The sequence below is a fragment of the Neofelis nebulosa genome, chromosome 3 (genome assembly GCF_028018385.1).
Source record: "Neofelis nebulosa isolate mNeoNeb1 chromosome 3, mNeoNeb1.pri, whole genome shotgun sequence".
NCBI classification, from domain to species: Eukaryota; Metazoa; Chordata; class Mammalia; order Carnivora; family Felidae; genus Neofelis; species Neofelis nebulosa.
The window spans coordinates 103,185,874-103,206,757 of record NC_080784.1 but is presented as its reverse complement, the minus strand read 5'-3'; the positions used below and the strand labels follow the sequence as shown (position 1 = coordinate 103,206,757).

Below are 20,884 nucleotides of genomic sequence, written 5' to 3'. Positions count from 1 at the left end.
CCTTTTGGTTTTGTTGATTGTTTCCTTTACAGTGCAGAAGATTTTTATCTTGATGAGGTCCCAATAGTTCATTTTTCCTTTTATTTCTCTTGCCTTTGGAGACATGTTGAGCAAGAAATTGCTGCAGCTGAGGTCCAAGAGATTGTTGCCTGTTTTCTTCTCTAGGGTTTTGATGGTTTCCTGTCTCACATTTAGGTCTTTCATCCATTTTGAGTTTATTTTTGTGTATGGTGTAAGAAAGTGATCCAGTTTCATTCTTCTGCATGTTGCTACCAGTTCTCCTAGCACCATTTTCTAAAGAGACTGTCTTTTTTCCATTGGATACTCTTTCCTGCTTTGTCAAAGATTAGTTGGCTATACATTTGTGGGTCCAATTCTGGGTTCTTTATTCTATTCCATAGGTTTATGTGTCTGTTTTTGTGCCAGTACTATACTGTCTTCATTATTAGTGCTTTGTAGTAGAGGCTAAAGTCCAGGATGTAATGCCTCCTGCTTTGGTTTCTTTTTCAACATTACTTTGGCTATTCGGGGCCTTTTCTCGTTCCATACAAATTTTAGGATTGTTTGTTCTAGCTTTGAGAAGAATGCCAGTGCAATTTTTATTGTGATTGTGTTGAATGTGTAGATTGCTTTGGGTAATATTGACATTTTAACAGTATTTGTTCTTCCAATCCATGAGCGTGGAGTGTTTTTCCATTTCTTTGTGTCCTCTTCAATTTCTGAAGTTTTTTTATAGTTTTCAGCATATAGATCTTTTACATCTTTAGTTAGGTTTATTCCTCGGTATTTTATTGTTCTCAGTGCAATTGTAAATGGGATCGATTCCTTGATTTCTTTCTGTTGCTTCATTATTAGTGTATAGAAATCCAAACAATTTCTGTACATTGATTTTATATTCTGAAACTTTGCTGAATTCATGTATCAGTTCTAGCAGCTTTTTGGTGGAGTCTTTCAGGTTTTCCATTTAGAGTATCATGTTATCTGCAAAAGGTGAAAGTTTGACTTCTTTGCCAATTTGGATGCCTTTTATTTCATTTGGTTGTCAATTGCTGAGACTGGGACTTCCAACACTATGTTAAACGACAGTGGTAAGAGTGGACATCCCTATCGTGTTCCTGATATTAGGGGGAAAGGTTCTCAGCTTTTCCCCATTGAGGATGATATTAGCCATGGGCTTTTTACACATGGCTTTTATGATGTTAAGGTATGTTCCTTCAATCCCTACTTTCTTGAGGGTTTTTATTAATAAAGGATGATGTATTTTGTCAAATGCTTTTTCAGCAGGATCATATGGTTCTTATCTTTTCTTCTATTAATATGATGTATCACATTGATTGATTTGCAAATATTGAACCAGCCCTGAAGCCCAGGAATGAATCCCACTTGATCATAGTGAATAATTCTTTTAATATACTGTTGAATTAGATTTGCTAGTATCTTTTTAAGAATTTTTGTACCCATGTTCATCAGAGATATTAGCCTGTAATTCTCCTTTTTAATGGGGTCGCCATCTGGCTTCATTCTTCTGCACAGAAGAATGGCTTCATAAAATGGGTCCAGAAGATTTCCTTCTGTTTCTTTTTTTTTTTTTTTTTTTTTTTTTTTGGAACAGCTTGAGAAGGATAGGTATTAACCTCTGCTTTAAATGTTTGGTAGACATTTGGGAAGCCATTTGGCCCAGGATTCTTGTTTATTGGGAGTTTTGATAACGGATTCAATTTCTTCACTGGTTATGGGTCTGTTCAAATTTTCTATTTCTTCACATTTGAGTTTTGGGAAGTGTGTGGGTATCTAGGAATTTGTCCATTTCTTCCAGGTTGTCTAGTTTGTTGGCATATAATTTTTCATAGTAGTCTCTAATAATTGTTTGTATTTCTGTGGTGTTCCTTGTGAATTGTCCTCTTTCATTCATGATTTTATCTATTTGGGTCCCCTCTCTTTTCATTTTGAAAAATTCTGGCTAGGTATTTATAATGTTGTTTATTCATTCAAAAAACCAGCGCTTAGATTCATTGATCTGTTATACTGTTTTTGTTTTGTTTTTGTTTTTTGGATTCTATATTGTTTATTTCTGCTCTAAACTTTATTATTTCTCTTTTTCTGCTGACTTTGAGGTTTCTTTGCTGTTCTGCTTCAACTTCCTTTAGGTGTGCTGTTAGGTTTTGTATTTGGGATTTTTCTTGTTTCTTAAGATAGGCATGGAATGCAATGTATTTTCTTCTTAGGACTGCCTTTGCTGCATCCCAAAGGGTTTGGATTGTCATGTTTTCATTTTCATTTACTTCCATATATTTTTAAAATTTCTTCTTTAATTTTCTGATTGATCCATTCATTCTTTAGTAAGATGTTCTTTAACCTCCATGCATTTGAAGGCTTTCCAAATTTTTTCTTATGGTTGATTTCAAGTTTCATAGTGTTGTGATCTGAAAATATACATGGTATGATTTCAATTCTTTTATATTTATTGAGGCCTGTTTTGTGACCCAGTATATGGTCTATCTTGGACAATGTTCCATGTGCATTCGAGAAGAATGTGTATTTTGCTTCTTTTGGATGAAAAGTTCTGAATATATCTGTCAAGTCCATCTGGTCTAGTGTATCACTCAAGGCCATTGTCTCTTTATTGATTTTTCTGCCTAGATGATCAGTCCTTTGTTGTAAGTGGATTATTAAAGTTTCCTGCACTTACCATATTCTTATCAATAAGATCGCTTATGTTTGTGATTAATTGATTTATATATTTGGGTGTCCAAGTTGGGAGCATAAATATTTATAATTGTTAGCTCTTCTTGATGAATAGACCCTGTAATTATAACATAATGCACTTCTTCATCTCTTGTTACAGCCTGTAGTTTAAAATCTAGTTTGTCTGATAGAAGTATGGCTCCTCCAGCTCTCTTTTGACTTCCAGTAGCATAATAGATGGTTCTCTATCCCCTCACTTTTAATATGAAGGTGCCCTCAGGTCTAAAATGGGTCTCTTGTAGACAGCATATAGATGGATCTTGTTTTTGTTTGTTTGTTTGTTTTATCTATTCTGATACCCTATGTCTTTTGATTGGAGCATTTAGTCCATTTACATTCAGAGTTATTATTGAAAGATATGGATTTAATGTCATTGTGTTATCTGTAGGTTTCATGCTTGTGGTGATGTCTCTGGTCCTTTATAGTCTTTACAACATTCCACTCAGAGTTCCCCTTAAGATCTCTTGCAGGGCTGGTTTAGTGATCATGAATTCCTTTAGTTTTTGTTTGTCTGAGAAAGCCTTTACCTCTCCTTCTATTCTGAATGACAGACTTGCTGGATAAAGGAATCTTGGCTGCATATTTTTCCTATTCATCACATTGAATATTTCCTGCCACTCCCTTCTGGCCGGCCAAGTTTCAGTGTACAGGTTTGCTACTACCCTTATGTGTCTACCCTTGAAGCTTAAGGTCCATTTGTCCCAGTTGCTTTCAGAATTCTCTCTTTATCTTTGTATTTTGCCAGATTCACTATGATATGCCATGGAGAGGACCTATTCCTATTAAATATGAAGGGGATTCTCTGTGTCTTCTGGATTTTTATGTCTGCTTCCTTCCCCAGATTAGGGAAGTTCTCAGCTATAATTTGTTCAAGTAAACCTTCTGCCCCTTTCTCTTTTCTTCTTCTGGGACTCCTATGATATAGATATTATTACTTTTCATTGAATCAGTTAGTTCTCTACTTCTTCCCTCCTGGTCTAGTTTTTTTTTTTTTCTTTTTTACTGTTTATTATTTATTTTTCAGAGAGAGAGAGAGACAGAGTAAGAACAGGAGAGGGGTAGAGAGAGGGAGACACAGAATCCGAAGCAGGCTCCAGGCTCTGAGCTGTTAACACAGAGCCTGACCCAGGGCTCAAACTCACAAAGCGTGAGATCATGACCTGAGCTGAAGTCAGATGCTTAACCAGCTGAGCCACCCAGGCGCCCATAGTATTTTCTTATCTTTTTCTCATCTTCATCATTTCTCATAATTTTATCTTCTCTTTCATTTATTGTCCCTTCTGCTTCCTCCATCCCTGCTGTCACTCCACTAGTTTATTTTGCATGCATTTACAACATTTCTTAATTTATCATGACTGGTTTTTAGTTCCTTGATCTCTGCAGCAACAGATTCTCTGCTGTCTTCTATGCTTTTTTCAAGCCCAGCTATTAATCTTATGACTATTATTCTAAATTCTTGATCAGATATATTGATTATATCTGTTCTGAGCAATTCTCTAGCTTTCGTTTTTTCCTGGAATTTCTTTTGAGTAGAATTCTTCCATTTTGTCACTTTAGCTAGTTTTCTGTCCCTATGTATTTAAAAAAAATTTAACGTTTATTTACTTCTGAGAGAGACAGAGACAGACCACGAGTGGGGGAGGGGCAGAGAGGGGGAGACACAGAATCCAAAGCAGGCTCCAGGCTCTGAGCTGTCAGCACAGAGCCCGATGTGGGGCTCAAAGCCACAAATCATGAGATCATGACCTGAGTTGAAGTCGGACACTTAACTGACTGAGCCACCCAGGTGCCCCTGTCCCTATGTGTTTTAATAGCTTGTTATGTGTCCTGCACCTGTGAGCACTACTATATTAAAAAGCTGTCATACACTGTCCGGAGCCTGGCCCTTCAAGTGTTTTTGGAGTGTGTTGTGTGCTCTCCATTGTTGTGACTCCGCTTGCTTTATTTCCCTATTTGTAGTGGTGGTTTAGATCTTCCACCAGGTGTGCTTCGATTTGTTCACTGAAATAAGTAACCCTTGAAAAAGTTTTTAAAGAGGGGGTTGGTGGTGGAAGAAGCCTTATCCCATACAAGTAGAGAAATGACAGCAGTGGGGAAAAAGAAAAGAAAAAAAAAAAATGACCAGGCAGAGAAACTATACAACTTAATCCAGAGAGAGAGATAGAGAGATACAGAGGAAAATAAAGAAGGTGATATAGAAGAGGTGTAAAAAGAATAGATTTAAAATGTCTGCTTAAACAAACAAACAACCAGAATAACCAGACTAAAGAAGGGAAGAAATAAGAGGAAGAAAAAAAAGAAAAAAAATATATATGCTGGATGAATATACAGATATCTGATAGTGCCTTGGAACCAGTGGCTGCCCTGCTCTGGAGGAGGGGCTGTCTGGTCCGGTTAGTGTCAATCTTGCTCTGTTAGATCCTCAATTACCAGGCACAGAAGCACATGGTTTGTTGTAGGCAGGTCCCACCTCCACTATGAACCCCTTGTCCATTACCTGAAGCCCCACCTTGTTAGTGATGGGAAGAAAAATGGTGAAACCCCAGTCTCTCCTCCCAGGTGTCCTAAACCACTCTGTTTAGCTGTCTTCACAGTGCTGGTGTGAGTGGGCCAGTTTGTTCTGCCCATCAGTCTCCTGTGCCTCCAGGCACTCCACTGGGATTCAAACCCCGATTTCTTAAAGGATCCTGCTCCCCATGCCCCGTTTCTGGAGTAGTGCCACTCCACCCAGGCAGCCGACAGAGGGCCTCTCAATTTTTTCTATTTTAGTTTCCAGAGATTTTTGTTGCTGTTAAATCTTAAATAGTTACTAAATTTTATTAAATGCTTTTTCTGCATCCATTGAAGTAATAATTTACTTTTTCTCTTTTATTCTATGAATATGGTGGATCACATTGATTTTTGTTCATTAAGTAGTCCTCTCATTCTTTGCATGAATTATAGGTGGTCAAGATGTAATAAACTTTTTTGTGTTTCTGGATAAAAATGTCAATTTTTAAGCATTTTTGTATCTGTGCTTATGAAGGAGATTGGTCTGTGATTTTTCTCAAAAGATTTCTCTCAGGTTTTGGTATCAAAATTAAGCTGGCCTCATAAAATGAGTTTGGAAGTATTTCCTCATTCTCTGTTTTCTGAAAGAGTTTGTATAAACTTGACATAATTTCTTGCATAAATAATAGAATTCACTAGAGAAGCCAGCTGGGTCTGGAATTTTCTTTGTGAGTTATGTTTTCATTATGAATTCTATTTCTTTAATAGATATAGAGCTCTTCAGATATTCTATTGCTCCTTGTGTCCATTTTGGTAAATTTATATCTTAAGGAATTTTTCCATTTCATCTCATTTTTAAAATTTATTTATACAAAGTTTCAAAAATAATATTCATTTGCTATCATAATGTCTGTAGAAGCTGTAGTAATGTCTCTTCTTTTATTCATATTGGCTATCTACATTTTCTTTTTTGTTCATCAGCCTTGCTAGGGATTTGTCAATTTTATTAATCTTTTCAAGGAAGAAATTTTGGCTTTTCTTAATTTTCTTTATTTGTCTGTTTCCTATTTCATTGATTTCTACTCTTCTTTAAATTATTTTTTCCTTCTACTTACTTTAGGTTTATTTTTCTCCTCTTTTTCTAGTTCTTAAAGTGGAATATTAATTTATTTTAGACTTTTTATTTTCTAATATAAGTATATAATACTAAAAATTTCCTTCCACACACCGCTTTAACTACATCCCACAATTTTTATTTGTTGTGTTATTATTAATTAAAAATATTTTCTGATACTTGTTACGATGTCTTCTCTGATTCATGAGTTATTCAGAAGTCTGTTTCTTAATTTCCAAATATTTAGGGCTTATTTGGATATCTAAGTAGTAATGCCTTCTAATTTAATTTCATTGTGGTTAAAAATATATATATAAATATAAATATATAAATGTAAATACATAAACATAAACATATAAATAAAGATTTTGAAATTTATTGAGATTTATTTGTCTAAGCATAGGACCTATCTTGCTAACTGTTCCATGCACACTTAGAAACAATGTGTTCTTTTTACTTGAACTTGTTGGTGTTCCATAATAGTAATCAGATCACGTTGGTTGATAGTGTTGTTCAAATATTCTATATATAATCAGTGTTCTATCAATTAAAAGAGGTGTCTTAAAATCTCCATGATAACTGTGGATATGTCTGATTCTTTAGTTTTGTCAGCATTTGCTTCATTTATTTTTAAATTCTATATTTAGATGCTTACATATTTATAATTCTTATTTCTTCTTGATTAAGTGATCTTTTTATCATTCACTGGTAATACTTGTCTTTCTTTATTATTTTTTTTTAAAGTTTATTTATTTTTGAGAGAAGGAGAGACAGAGTGCAAGCTGGGGAGGGGCAGAGAGAGAGAGAGAGAGAGAGAGAGAGAGACAGAATCTGAAGCAGGCTCCAGGCTCCGAGTTGTCCGCACAGAGCCTGACGCGGGGCTCAAACTCATGAACTGTGAGACTATGACCTGAGCTGAAGTCAGACCGCTCAACCGACTGAGCCAACCAGGCTCCCCGGTAATACTTGTTTTTAAATGAATTTTTTCTGATATTAACATAGGCCCAACAGTTTGTTATTGTTTTATCACAAAATGTTTTCCATTCCTTTATTTTGAACCTATCTGCTTTTATTTACTGTATTTCTCTTGTAAAGAAGCATATAGTTTTGTCTTATTGTTTTATGCAATCTCTGCTTTAAAAAAATTTTTTTGACGTTTATTTATCTTTGAGAGAGAGACAGAGTGCAAGCAGGGGAAGGACAGAGAGAGAGGGAGACACAGAATCCGAAGTGGGCTCCAGGCTGTCAGCACAGCCTGGAGCACAGCCTGGAGCCTGTGTGTCAGCACAGATCTCAACGCAGAGCTTGAACCCACAAACCATGAGATCATGACCTGAGTTGAAGTCGGATGCTTAGCCAACTGAGCCACCCAGGTGCCCCTCAGTCTCTGCTTTTAAATAGAGAATTTATTGAGGAGGGCACCTGTTGGGATGAGCACTGGGTGTTGTATGGAAACCATTTGACAATAAATTTCATATTAAAAAAACATAAATAAATAGAAAAAATAAATAAATAGAGAATTTGGTCCATTTTCATTTGGTGTAATTAGTTACATATGTATTTAAGTCTATCATTTTCCTACATGTTTCTCTTTGTACCATCTGTTTTTTTCTTGTGTTCCTTCTTCCTTGCTTTTTTAAGGTTAATTAAATATTTTTACCATCCCATTATAATTTCCCTAAGTTTTAACTATTCCTTTTTAATCCTTTTTAGCTGTCACTAAGATTACAGCATATATCCTTAATTTATCATAGTCTTTGTAGAGTTAATATTGTACCATTTTGTGTTAAATTTAAGGATTCTGAAACCATGTAACTAAATTTACTATACACCATATTGCATGCTGTTGCCATGTATTTTTTATAATTTCTACAATAAAATGTTATAATTTTTGATATTGAACAGATATTTGTCTTTGAAAGAAATAACAAGAAGGAAAAAATACTATTTTATATTTACCCACACATCTGCCATTTATTCCTTCCTCTGTATTTGAGTTACCATCTGCTGGCATTTCCTTTAGTTTGAAGAACTTTTAATAGTTCTTGTAGGACTTTTATAGACTTTTAGAAATGCCTTTATTTTGCCTTCATTTTTGAAGGATATTTTTACTGAATATAGAATTCTGGGTTGCTATTTTTTGAAGCGTGTTAAGAATGTTTTCTTCATAGTCTTCTTTCATTGTTCCTGATGAGAATCAGACTTTATTCTTATTGTCATTCCCTGTATATAATACCCATACACTCCCCTGCCATGCCCACCAATGCTTTCAAAAATTTCACTCTATCTTTGATTTTAGCAGTTTGACTGTGGTGTGTAGATGTGGTTTTCTTTACGTTTATACTGCTTGAGGTCCTCCAAGCTTCTTAGGTTTGTAAATTAATGTTTTTTACCCAATTTAGATAAATTTTGGCAACTATTTCTATAGATTTTTTTCTGGTTAATTATCTTTCTTCTCTCCTTCTGGGACTTCCAATTTCACATATTACACCAATCGATATTGTTTCATATGTCCCCAAGGTTCTGTTCATCCTTCAATTTTCTTTCTCCATGTTCTTCAAGTGAGATAAGTTCAAATATTTGTCAACAAGTTTTGCTCTTTAACCTGTTAATCCCATCCAGTAAATTTTTTACTTCTTATATTATACTTTTTGGTTTTACAGTTTCCATTGCTTGTATAGCTTCTATGTTTCTACTGAAATTCTAACCTATTCATTCATTATGCCCATTTTTCCTCTCAGTCTTTATACACATTTATAACAGTTGCTTTAGGTTTTTGTCTTCTAATGGATTATCCTGGGATGTATTTCTCTTCAGTACTTTTTCTCTTGACTATGGGTCACATTTTCCTGTTTTTGCGTGTCTACTAACATTTTAATGTTGATATTATGTATGATACATTGTAGAGATTCTGCAGTCTGCTGTCTTTCTGTAGAGAGTGTTGATATTTATTATAATAGGCATTTAAATTACTGGCTCATCACCTGCATTTACGGAGGCTTGATTTTTACATTTCATTGAGTGTCTTTTAGTTTAGTGTGGGGTGAATCTGTTGTCTTTTAATATAGTCTTTACTGCTAAGGCATAGACTTTTAATAGAAAGGCCAAAGTGTTTACCCTGTCTCTCTAACTTGGTGGGAATCATACGCCAACTTTACCTCCATTGAAGGCTGAAATCTCTGTTCAGCCTTCCACATATTGCTGTCACTGGGCTCCTTGAAGTCTTCTCTATGCATCCACAGTTCTGAGACCATCCAAGGACTTGAGGCAGTTTATGGGCAGATTTAGAGGCTTTTTATTTGTGTCTCCTTCCTTCTCAGTCTTTCTTCCCTCAATTTTCAGCTACTCCACTCTCATCTGACACTTCAAATCAATAGGATAAAGCCTTCTGATTGAGTTCTGGTTGTGCCACACCTCATGGATTGGAGAAGCTCTCAAGGTAAAAAGTTGTGTTATACATATAGCTCTAATTTAGTGTAGTTTCCTTTTTTCAAGAGTCAAACCTCTTCATTTTTTGCCTCTTCATTTTCAGTAAACTATAAATAGTGGTTTTTCATATTTTATGCAAAGTTTATCACTGTTGTCCAGGGGAGAATTGGCTAAATAAAAACCACTCTGCCATTACCAGAACCAGAGCTTTCCCACTGTATTTTATACATTCACCTATCACAGAATGTGCCATATTGTACTGAAAGTGTGAATTTAATTATATGTCTCTCCCACCAGACTTAAATTCTTTAGGGTGTCCTTAATGTCTATTACAATGTCTGGCACATTGTGCTCAATAAATGTTCATTGAATAAATAAACCTAATAAAACTATAATTTTGATAACCAGAGTCTGGAAGGGCCTACATCTTTAGCAGTTTTCATGTGGAGCTTTGGTTTTCTCAGGTGAGTCACTTAAAGAGGTTCTGAAGATTACAGGAGCAAATTCTTCTCTTTTCTCTAGCCTTTTGCCACTTGTTTATTGTGATATCAATAACAAAAACTAGTCCTTTGACAATTAGTGCCAGATTATGGGTTAGCATGGTAAATAGGAAATAGTGATACATTATTGCTTATTTTATTTCATTATTTTATTTTTAAAATGCTTAGAATAAACCTCTGAATGAACCAGCAGATGTAGTGGCCATGGCCCTTCTCACTCTTGCAGAAGTGAATAGAGAAAAATAATATTCAGTCTAGCCCAAATAGATTTCCTAGCTCTATGGAACCACAGTGGATTCCAGATGAGAAAAAAAAAAAATGAAGAGTATGACCCCAGATGCTATTTGTTCTAATTTGGTGTTGATCAGTGCTTGGCAAGGTGGTGTTTCTGGACTGTGAAAAGAAATGTAAACAGTGGAAATAGTTGTGGGATTTTAGAACCTTTTGTTTGGTGTATCTATTCTACATGGTCATGGCCCTTTCTGCTGTTTCCATGGTGATGTAGCCTTTACTACAAGGTATGTATGAGTTTGGGAGTGGGGATTGACTCCACATCTGGCTCTGTAAGCAGCAAGTGGCCATCCTGCTGTCAAGAGCTAATATTCTAACCTGACTGGTAGCCTTCATAACCCAACCAGGCTTATTTTTGGAAGGTGAGAGAGGGGATTCTACAATCTTGTTTTCCATGGATGGTTAGCCAGAGAGAGTACTGCTACAGAGAGTTTCACACCTCAGTTTCATTTAACTAGGGGTTTGGCAAAGAACAGGATACTATCTTTCTTTTATCAAAGTTATTTTTAAAGTAATGTACAGTTCTGGGATTGAGGAGTCTGTTAATTTAAAGCTCTTCCAGTCATAGTGACAGATATACAACTGAAACTATATTAAATATAAAGTAGATTTATTGGCTCACATAATTAAGTTTAGTGGTGAACCTTCAGACACAATCTATTTCCCTATCTCTCACTCTGCTTCTCTGTGCTCAGAAAGCACTCCCCAAAGAGTAGCAAAGCTGGCCACTGGCAGTCCCAGCCTCAATTCCATCAGTTTAAACCCCTGTAGGAGAAGAACATTTCCTTCTGCATAATTACAACAAAAGTCACAGAAAGGTTTCTCCATGCTCTGGCTATGTTATGATCCCACCCCTAGAGCTCAGGGGGCGGTGAGACCAGCCCCAATTGACCCCAACGACTAAGAGTTGGTCAAGGAGGGATTCTCAAAGAAAAAGAGGGTCTCTAACCAGAGGAGGCAAAATAGATGCCAGACAGACAAAAACAAAGGGTTTTCATTTTTCATTGGTTTGGTTGTTTCTCCTCAACAGGGAGAAAGATGTTTTAGCATTACACGTAGAAGCAACAGAGGCCAGAATATCTGAGCCATTATTAGTCTAGACCTGATGAGGAGAGCAGAAATGGGAAATTAAAGAAGGTAAATAATACAGAATTGGCTAAAACATTGGGACTATATTGAAGAGAGTTGCATTTTGCAGAAAATGATGGTAAACTTTTGGAGGGAGGAGACATGATCAGAAGCAGCTAAAAAAATGGATTATTTAATTGATGTGTTTAATTAAAGTGCTGCAACCACTAGGAGTATTTTTTTATTTATTTATTAGGAAACGGTGTGTTAAAATACAGTTCAATGAGTCCAAGGTTGTGGAAGAGAGTTCCCCATTTGCTCTCTTTGTCATGAGAGAAATTCCTTAAGCAGAATGTGGTAAATGGGAATTCAGCACAAGCTAATTGCTGCTATTATTATGCCAAAATAAGTCTGAGACAAGCTCCTACATTGTCAAATGTGTAAACACTTTACAAGACACTTTTCCATGCCTCATTTCCTTTTATCTTTGTGAGAATTCTATGGTGTTAGAGATGCTTGAATTTTACAACTATTTCACAGGTGAAGAAATCTGCAGTGTTTCTGGCTTCATCCTCAGCAAAGGATAAAGGTTAACAGTGTCCTGGTTAAGGACTCCTAAAAAGGACCCCAGCTACATTAATGTTACTTTACCAGGATCTAGTGGCCATGGATTCTGCCTATTTAAGGATGCTGAAAGGTCTCTCAGATGTTCGTGTGTAAGCAGGACAGCAGCTAATGGTCCCAGAGCAGGTTTCAAACACTCCCATTTTTGTTAACACTGAGTTCTGTAGCTCCAAAGAGAAATGGGTTTCCTGGTCCTGAAGCTCCTTTTAAAAATGATCTCAGTAATGAAGATTTTTGTAAGTCCAGGACTGAAAGAGCTAAGAAAATCTTTTAGAATTTATACCATTTGTTTTTCTCTAGGTGTGGGGTGACAAGGTCCTGACTGACATTTTAGAATTTGGGTGTCTGGTATATATTTGCATTGTTTCAATAGGTGGCAGCATGTCCTCTCCTTTAAAAGGTATATTTTTTAAAGGGCAACCTCAGCAAAAATCTTCTGTTGGGAAAGGAAGAGGCACTAATAATATAGGCAAATAATAAATTTTTCCTTTGACCCACCAAGAATATACTGCTCATGGTCACAACTCAAGTCATTCAACAGGTTTTGATCCCACCATAATATCTTTAGAACACACATTGAAGCATGACATTGCTACTTTGAATTCTAATGCTATTTGGTTCTCCCCTCATCAGTGACTTAGCATACTGGAGAAACTCTGCCAGACAACACTTCCCCACCCACCATTTTGTGGATGTTTTTTTTTTCCATTCTGGCCACACTGTTCCCTTCTCCACTCTCTTCAGAATGACCAGCTCCAAACAATTTTCTCTTTGTAAGATCAATTTATCTATCAATATATATAAATGTTTTAATTTCATTCACAGTGGGATTTCTCCTAAAAGACCCTCCAAGAAATGGTTGGTTCCAAGTCTAAACAAACAAACAAAAAAACAAACAAACAACAAACAACTAAAGGGAGGCTTACTAGAAGCTTGGAATTCATCAACTGCCCTATATTCTAAGAATATGAATATCTTATTTTCTCAGGGAAAATATCTTCTGTTTGCAGCATGGGAATGATGACTGCCCTTGGGTAGGGGGTGAAAATGAAGGGCAGTGGTTCCTCATGGTGTTCAGGACTTGGGGTGCACATCATTGGTATCATATTCTTGCCCTAGACAACTCACTCTTTGTGCTACAAATACATTTCTCTCCAAAACTGGGCTCCTTTAGGTTAAGTGGGCCCTTAAAATTAAATTGTGGCCCCTAAAAGGGAACAACCTATATAAAATATATACCTAATAAATATAACATAATTCTATATAATTATATATGAACAAATACATCCCAACATTCTTAAAACTGCCTCTGTTTTAATAATAAAATTAATCCTTGCCCTAACCCTTTTTCTTACCTTAGAAAATAAACTTGTAAAAGAAAAAAAAAAAATTACTCTTACTGTAGTAGACAGAGTTGGTGCCTGCCCAGATACCCTTGGATCCTTTCCATCAGCTCTATGTATGCATCCTGTGTGCTTTGATGGTAGCTCCAACTTGGGACACTCAGAGGATGGCCATTGGGCACTGGAGTGGCCTCACCTCTGTTCTGAAGTTCCAAGACAAAAAGGGTAATTGTGGAATACAAGAGCCCAGTTCCTGTGTCTCTAGGCAGAACTAACAACTCTGGTGTAACTTAGGCTGCAAGGCACCTTGCAGGATCAGGTAGGATCTGAGACTTCACTTGAATTTACCCCCAGGCCTGGATTTCCCTCTTCCCAACCCTGCCTTCCACACTCATTTCCTAGTTTCTCTGGGAGCATTTCCTTAGTAAGCCACTTGTACCACAATCCTTGATTTAGGCTCTACTTCTGGGAAAACCTGACCACTGACCAAGGATATTTACTGTTTTGTCTTCTCTTTTCTCTTCTCTTCTCTCTCTTCTTTTGTAAGTTATATTTGGGATATTGCTTGAATTAAGATTATAGAGCAAAAACACAGCAACACAAACTTTTCTTCTCCAAATTGAAATCTTTCAACCTAATAGGAAGATTGTAACATAATCAGAGCCAATCTAAAAACATAATTTTTAAAATGTGATTTTTGACTGAGGTTCCATAACCTAGAGTCTTCTTTTGTGGCAAGTGCTGTTTCTCCTTCCTCCCTAACTGCCTGCCTTCCTTCCTTCCTTCCTTCCTTCCTTCCTTCCTTCCTCCCTCCCTCTTTCCCTGCCTCCCTATTATCACTTAGCCAACTGTTTCTCTCTCCATAGCCTTCTGCAAGTTTTATTTCTATAAGTGCCATGTATTGTTAATGTGACAGAATTTTTCTAAAAGACCTTTTCTGTCAATTATTTTTAATAATTTGAATTTTAATTTTATTGAATTATGACATACGTAGAGAAAATGGTATAAATCATAAGTGTACAACTCAATAAATAGCTCCCCCTGGGACAAGAAATATAACATTATTAGTACCCTAGAAGTCCCCCTTTATATTCTCTCTCAGGTACTGTTTCATTCTCCTCTCCAAGGATTACCACCAATGACTTTCTAATACTATTAGTTTTGCTTGTTTTGGAGCTTTATATAAATGGAATCATAAAATCTGTATTTTGTGTTTAGCGTCTAGCATCTTTTGTTAAAATTGTGTTTCTGAGATTCAGGCATGTAACTACTATCATTTTCTTACTACTGTGTTGAATCTTTTTATAGGATTATTACATAATCTATTATTCCTCTTTTAAACAAATGATTAATCCTATTTAAAATATCTCCAAGAGGAGCCTAGGTGACTCAATCGGTTAAATGTCCAACTTCTTTTCAGGTCATGATCTTGCAGTTGGAGCCCCACCTTAGGCTCTGTGCTGACAACTCAGAACCTGGAACCTGCTTCAGATTCTGTGCCTCCTTCTCTCCCCTCCCTGACTCAAGCTCTGTCTCTCTCTCTCTAAAAAATACGTAAACATTAAAAAAAAATTGGGGTGCCAAATTTGGGGTGCCTGCATGGCTCAGTTGGTTAAGCATCTGACTTTGGCTGAGGTTATGATCTCACCATTTGTGAGTTTAAGCCCCGTGTCAGGCTCTGTGCTGACAGCTCAAAGCCTGGAGCCTGCTTCACATTCTGTGTCTCCCTCTCTCTTTCTCTCTCTGCTCCTTCCTTACTCGCACTCTGCCTCTGTCTCTCTCTCTCTCTCTCTCAAAAATAAAAACATTTAAAAAATTATAAAAAAATTTTAATATCTCCAAAATTATCTTTCTGCTATAAAGAGAAAGCACATCTTTTGGGTGCTATCTTTGCTGTTAGGGCCTCAGAGAGAATTAAATTGTTGCAAAGGGTAATGATCTAGAAAAAGTACATAAATGTACTCATAATTCTGTAGTATATATCATCTCTATCTCCTGACCATAATATGTCAACATTGCTTTGAATCATTCAGTGGTTCTCAGCCCTGACTATATACTAGAATCACCTGGAGAGTTTTAAAAATATTAATTACCAGGCCCTCAGACGTTTTGATTTTATTTTAATTAAATACGAAGTAGTATTTTTTTTATTTTTTTAACATTTGTTCATTTTTAAGAGACAGAGAGAAACAGAGCATGAGTTGGGGAGGGCAGAGAGAGAGGGAAACACAGAATCTGAAGCAGGTTCAGGCTCTGAGCTGTCAGGACAGAGCCCGACACAGGGCTCAAACTCACAAGCTGTGAGATCATGACCTGAGTTGAAGTTGGACGCTCAACCGACTGAGCCACCCAGACACCCCCCCCCCCAGTAGTAGTTTTTATAAGCTCTCCAGATGACCATATGCACGCCAGAGCTGAGAACCACTTGCCATCTTATAGACACTTGTTAGATGATTCATTTTAACTAAAGTCCATTTCAACACTGTACCTCAAAGAGTTCTCTCTCAAAATTTTTATCATCATGTGATTTCTTCTCACCTTTATATTATTCCTCATTTAAGCTCACTGGAAGTAACAAAAAATTCCATTGGATGTAGGTTTTCATTCTAGCTAAAACTGTTCTCCGCATCTGCCCCACACATGCCCCCAACCATCCCCCTTTCTCTGCTTGTCTTTCTCCAGAGCACTTTATCATCTCATTCAGGATGAATGAATAAAGGAAAAATTTTAAAAAGTGAGAAAAATAAGATAATTTGTAAAACACATGGAAACTTTCTTGAAAATAATATTATATTATGAGTGAAGGTAGAAAAAGACATTTTTAGAGACTCCCAAGTCGTTTTATGGATATTTTAATTTTCTATTTTTATAAAAGGAGAAGTGCTATCACTTGAAAAATATAGAAGATGTATAGTTACATCTGATAAGAGGATGGGAGTAAATTTGCAGAAGATACAAAATACCTGGAGATCAGGGAGAAGCTATAAGGGAAAAAAATTCAATAGTACACAACTTGCATAATAAAGAAAAGGCAAACTATGTGTTGGGAAAACCCTGTGGCAGAACTCCAATGCCAGCTATCGTAGAATCCATCAATTCTTTCTACAAATTTTCCGTGATTTCTATCTATGATCAAGGCATTGTTTTGGGTGCCAGTTATATAGCAATGAACAAAACCAACAAAAATCTCTGCTCAACATTGAGCTTACACTCTGGTGGGGGACAGAGACAATAAACACATAAATTATTAAAATATATATGTTGAGGGGCGCCTGGGTGGCTCGGTCGGTTGAGCGTCCGACTTCGGCTCAGGTCATGATCTCGCAGTCTGTGAGTTCGAACCCCGCGTCGGGCTCTGAGCTGACAGCTCAGAGCCTGGAGCCTGTTTCAGATTCTGTGTCTCCCTCTCTCTCTGCCCCTCCCCACTCATGCCCTGTCTCTCTCTCTCTGTCAAAAATAAATAAACATTAAAAAATAAATTAAAAATAAATAAATAAATAAATAAATAAATAAATAAAATATATATGTTGAGGATGGTAAGTGCTATGGAGAAAAATAAAGCAGCAGTGTTTGGGGAAGTTGCAATTTAAAGAGGATGGTAGCCCTCTTTTTTTTTTTTAATGTTTCTTTATTTTTGAAAGAAAGGGTGAGCAAGCATTAGCAGGGGAGGGGCAGAGACAGGGAGACAGAATCTGAAGGTGAAGTAGGCTCTGCATGGTGAGCACAGAGCCAAATGCAGGGCTCCAACTCAAACTCATGACCCATGACCTGAGCTGAAATCCAGAGTTGGCCACTTAACCGACTAAGCCACCCAGGTGCCCCTGGTAGTCCTCTTTTAAAAGAGATGATAGAGAAGACCTGATAGTCAGAGAAGACCTGGTTAAGCAGGGACATGAAGGAGGGGAAAGAATGGACTATGTGGACATTGGCAGGAGAGCATTCCAAACAAAAGAAACAGAAAGTGCAACTGCCATGGGTGGGAATGTTCCTAGAGTGCTGGAGACAGGGAAGAGTGTCAGTGTGGCTTGAGTTGAGTCAGAAGAATGAAAGTGAGGTTAGAGAAGTGGACGGAACATAATGACCATGTAGCCCTTGTTGTAGGACTCAGGCTTTCTGAATGAGGTGGGAGCCATTGGAAGGTTTTAAGCTAAGGGGTGACATACTCTGGTGTTTTAAAAGATTATTAAGGTTGCTTGTTGCAAATAAAGTTTGGTGAGGGGCAAGAACAAAATCAGGAAAACAATTTAGGAAAATATTACAATTATCTAAGTGAAAAATGGTGGTGGAGTCAAATAAAGTGGAAGCTGGAGATGGCAACAGATGATTGTCTTCTAGAGTTATTTTGAAAACAGAGTTGACAGGCTTTGCTGATAATTGGATTCAATGGGTAAGAGAAAGAGATGTCAAGGAAAACTTCAATGCATATCAAGGAAAGTTTTAGTGCATAATTATGTATTTTGTATTTGGTCTGACTCAATTTTTGAACATTGTTTTCTACTATATGTTATGTACTATATATAAGGCACTGTGCAGGCAAGATGCACTTCCTTCTACCAAAGAGGCTTATGTTCTGGAAAGGGAAACAGAAGTATCGGTCAATAAATGTGTATATACCACATTAAAACTAATAACCATAGTATGCTCAAGTTCTAAAAGTGAGAAGAGATTAATACTGTCACAGAGATGGAATGAGATGGTGATGGAAATACTTCTGGAGGAAGTGATAACTAAGTTGAATACTGACAGTTGCCTGAGGGTTTTTCTGGATGTTGAGGAAAGGGTGGAGGAGTAATATTCCACTGCAAGTACAAAGACACAGAGGCATGAAACAGCATGGTGTGTCGGAACTAGAAGCAGACAGGAATCGCTGGAATGTGAAGTTCAAGGTGAGAAGAGGCTGGGAGCTGAGTGGAGCAGATGATAAAGGGTCTTACATGCCCAGCTTCAGGCCTCAGCTTTATTCCAAAGAAGAACCAGTGAAAGTCTTTAAATAAGGGAAAATCATTATCAAATTTACATTTGATCAGATATAATTCTGGTGACCATGCAGAGATAGATTGGAGAGAAGAGAAGGCAAGAGACCAGAAACCCAATCAAAAGTTATTGTAACCATTGCTGAGAGCCTGCATTAAGATGATGACAGAGTGAATGGAAAAGAAAGGATGTTCTTAAGAGATACAAATAGCAAGGCCTGTGGCCAATTGGTTATAGTGAATGATCGAGAAGGCAGAGTCAGGGAGGCTGAAGATGCATTCCCATTAATTAAGATTAGGGAATACTGGAAAGTAGAGGAGGTCATGGAAGTGGGAAACAGTGACAAGATCAGTTTTGGCATGTTGAGATGAAGGGCCTGGAAGATAAAGATGGAAATCTTCAGGGAGAAATTGGATTTAAGGGTCTGGGAATTAACAGAGGTCTGGCCTTTATCTGTAGATTTGTGGGTAAACGACATACAAGGGCATGTTTAAAACACCAAGAATCTATTGGACTATTGAAGGAAAAGTTTAAAGTGAAAAGGTGGCAAGGACAGAATCCTCAGGGATATCAACTTCTAAAGGGAGGACACAGGAAAGCAAACCAACAACTGAGATGGGGAATGTGTGGTAAGAGAGGTAAGACAAGAACCTGGAGAAGGAGGACCCTCCAAAGTCAAAGAAGAAAAGAGAGTTATTAAAGGTAACAAAGGCCATGATAAGGTCAAGTAAGATAAGGACTAAACATATTTGTGAGTTGGGTAATTTGAAGGTCATTTTGATCAAAGAAAGGGCATTTTAATACACAGATAGGGTGTAGGATGGGTAGAAATCAGATTATAGTGGTTTGATGTATGGATAGAAGTTGAGGGAGTAGAGACACATGTAGAGACTATTCTTTGTTTTCTTTTCTTTTCTTTTCTTTTCTTTTCTTTTTTCTTTTCTTTTCTTTTCTTTTCTTTTCTTTTCTTTTCTTTATTTTGAGAGAGAGAGAGAGTGTGTGTGTGTGTGAACAGATGTGGGAGAAGTAAGGCAGTTTAAGAATTAAGAGACTAGCGGATGATGGCTTTATATATATAAGGATTTCATACTGAAAATAGTTCCAAGGCAATAAAGTCTGACACATGGCCATGGGAATGGGCCACCTGCAGTGTTTGAAACTGAGGTAGTCAATGTTCTGGCAAGTGGCAGTGTTGGCGGAATCCTCCTTGTGGGCACTGAAGTTACCCAAGATGATGGCAGAAGTTGAATTCAAGGGAAAGAGTATGCCTAACTCCTCTGTAAAAATGGAGGAGAGACCAGGAGATGACAATCACCAATAACAAATAAAGGTACAGAAAAGCTAAATGGGATAAATGTCAAAGCAGGAAAGAGTTTTACACAAGAGTGTACATGTAATGGGCATTGGCAAGGATATCTTCAACTCCTTCAGAACGTGCCATACATTTGGGAGAGCTGCAAAAGGACGTGATATCCTTGAGGTGGAGACAGGAAGCGGAAGGTTCCATTTCAGTGAAAGTATGTAAGGAGAGAAGACTGTCTTAGCAATATACATATAAAAACAATATGCTCCCAGAAACTGAGGATCATCTTTTATTTTCTGCTAAGACTATTGAATTAAGGGTTTCCAGGGAATCACAAAAACAGTTGTACTGACTGGGAAGTATTTAATATGATCAAGTCTTAAATAAGAAGCCATGAACATAAACATTTAAAACCAAATATATAATAAATAATTATTAAGTTATAAAGTACATAGTTTGTATTAAAACTAAATTCTCAGATGCAAGTGTAAATACAACAGAGCAATAATATAGAATAATAATGCTACAATTTTATACAAGTGTCCAAAGAAGACACTTTCAGCTACAGTAGTAAAAATCATGATTAATTTTCCCTGAACTTCCATGACCTACTGCAATGTTTTTCTCCTTTTTTTTTTCTTTCTTCCTTCCTTTTTTGGGGGGGAGAGGGGAACATTTTCTTTGTTCCTGCAGTGAGTGTTGCTACAAATGCTATTGAATAAGGTTGTTCAACTGAACATCAGATTTAGTGAAAGTTTTACTCAGAGTATGGTTAGATGTTCCTGTAAGAGTATCCAGAACATCCAGAACTTTAGACATTCATAGACACGAAAAGCTCTAAAAAAGGTAGAATTGACTTTAGAGATTCAGTCCAACATCCTCATTCTACAGATAAGGAAATGGAAACCCCCCAAATTTAAGCAAGTGACCATGATTTCACAGCCAGCAAGATTTTAGGCCTCCTGTATCACCATCTGTAGGTGAACAGTAATGTTCGTAGGTA

The 20,884-nt window shown here is 36.9% G+C and overlaps 1 long non-coding RNA gene across 3 annotated transcripts in view; it reads left to right on the top strand.

The window, feature by feature from the left end:
• Positions 1-20,884, top strand: part of LOC131507112 (uncharacterized) — a 111,668-nt gene that overhangs the window by 41,642 nt on the left and 49,142 nt on the right. Inside the window, exon 2 of one of the 3 annotated variants that reach the window (XR_009259335.1) lies at positions 9,692-9,788. The exons of the other annotated variants lie outside the window; for them this stretch is intronic. This is a non-coding gene — a long non-coding RNA (uncharacterized LOC131507112). The remainder of the gene's footprint in view (positions 1-9,691; positions 9,789-20,884) is intronic. 3 annotated transcript variants of the gene reach the window in all.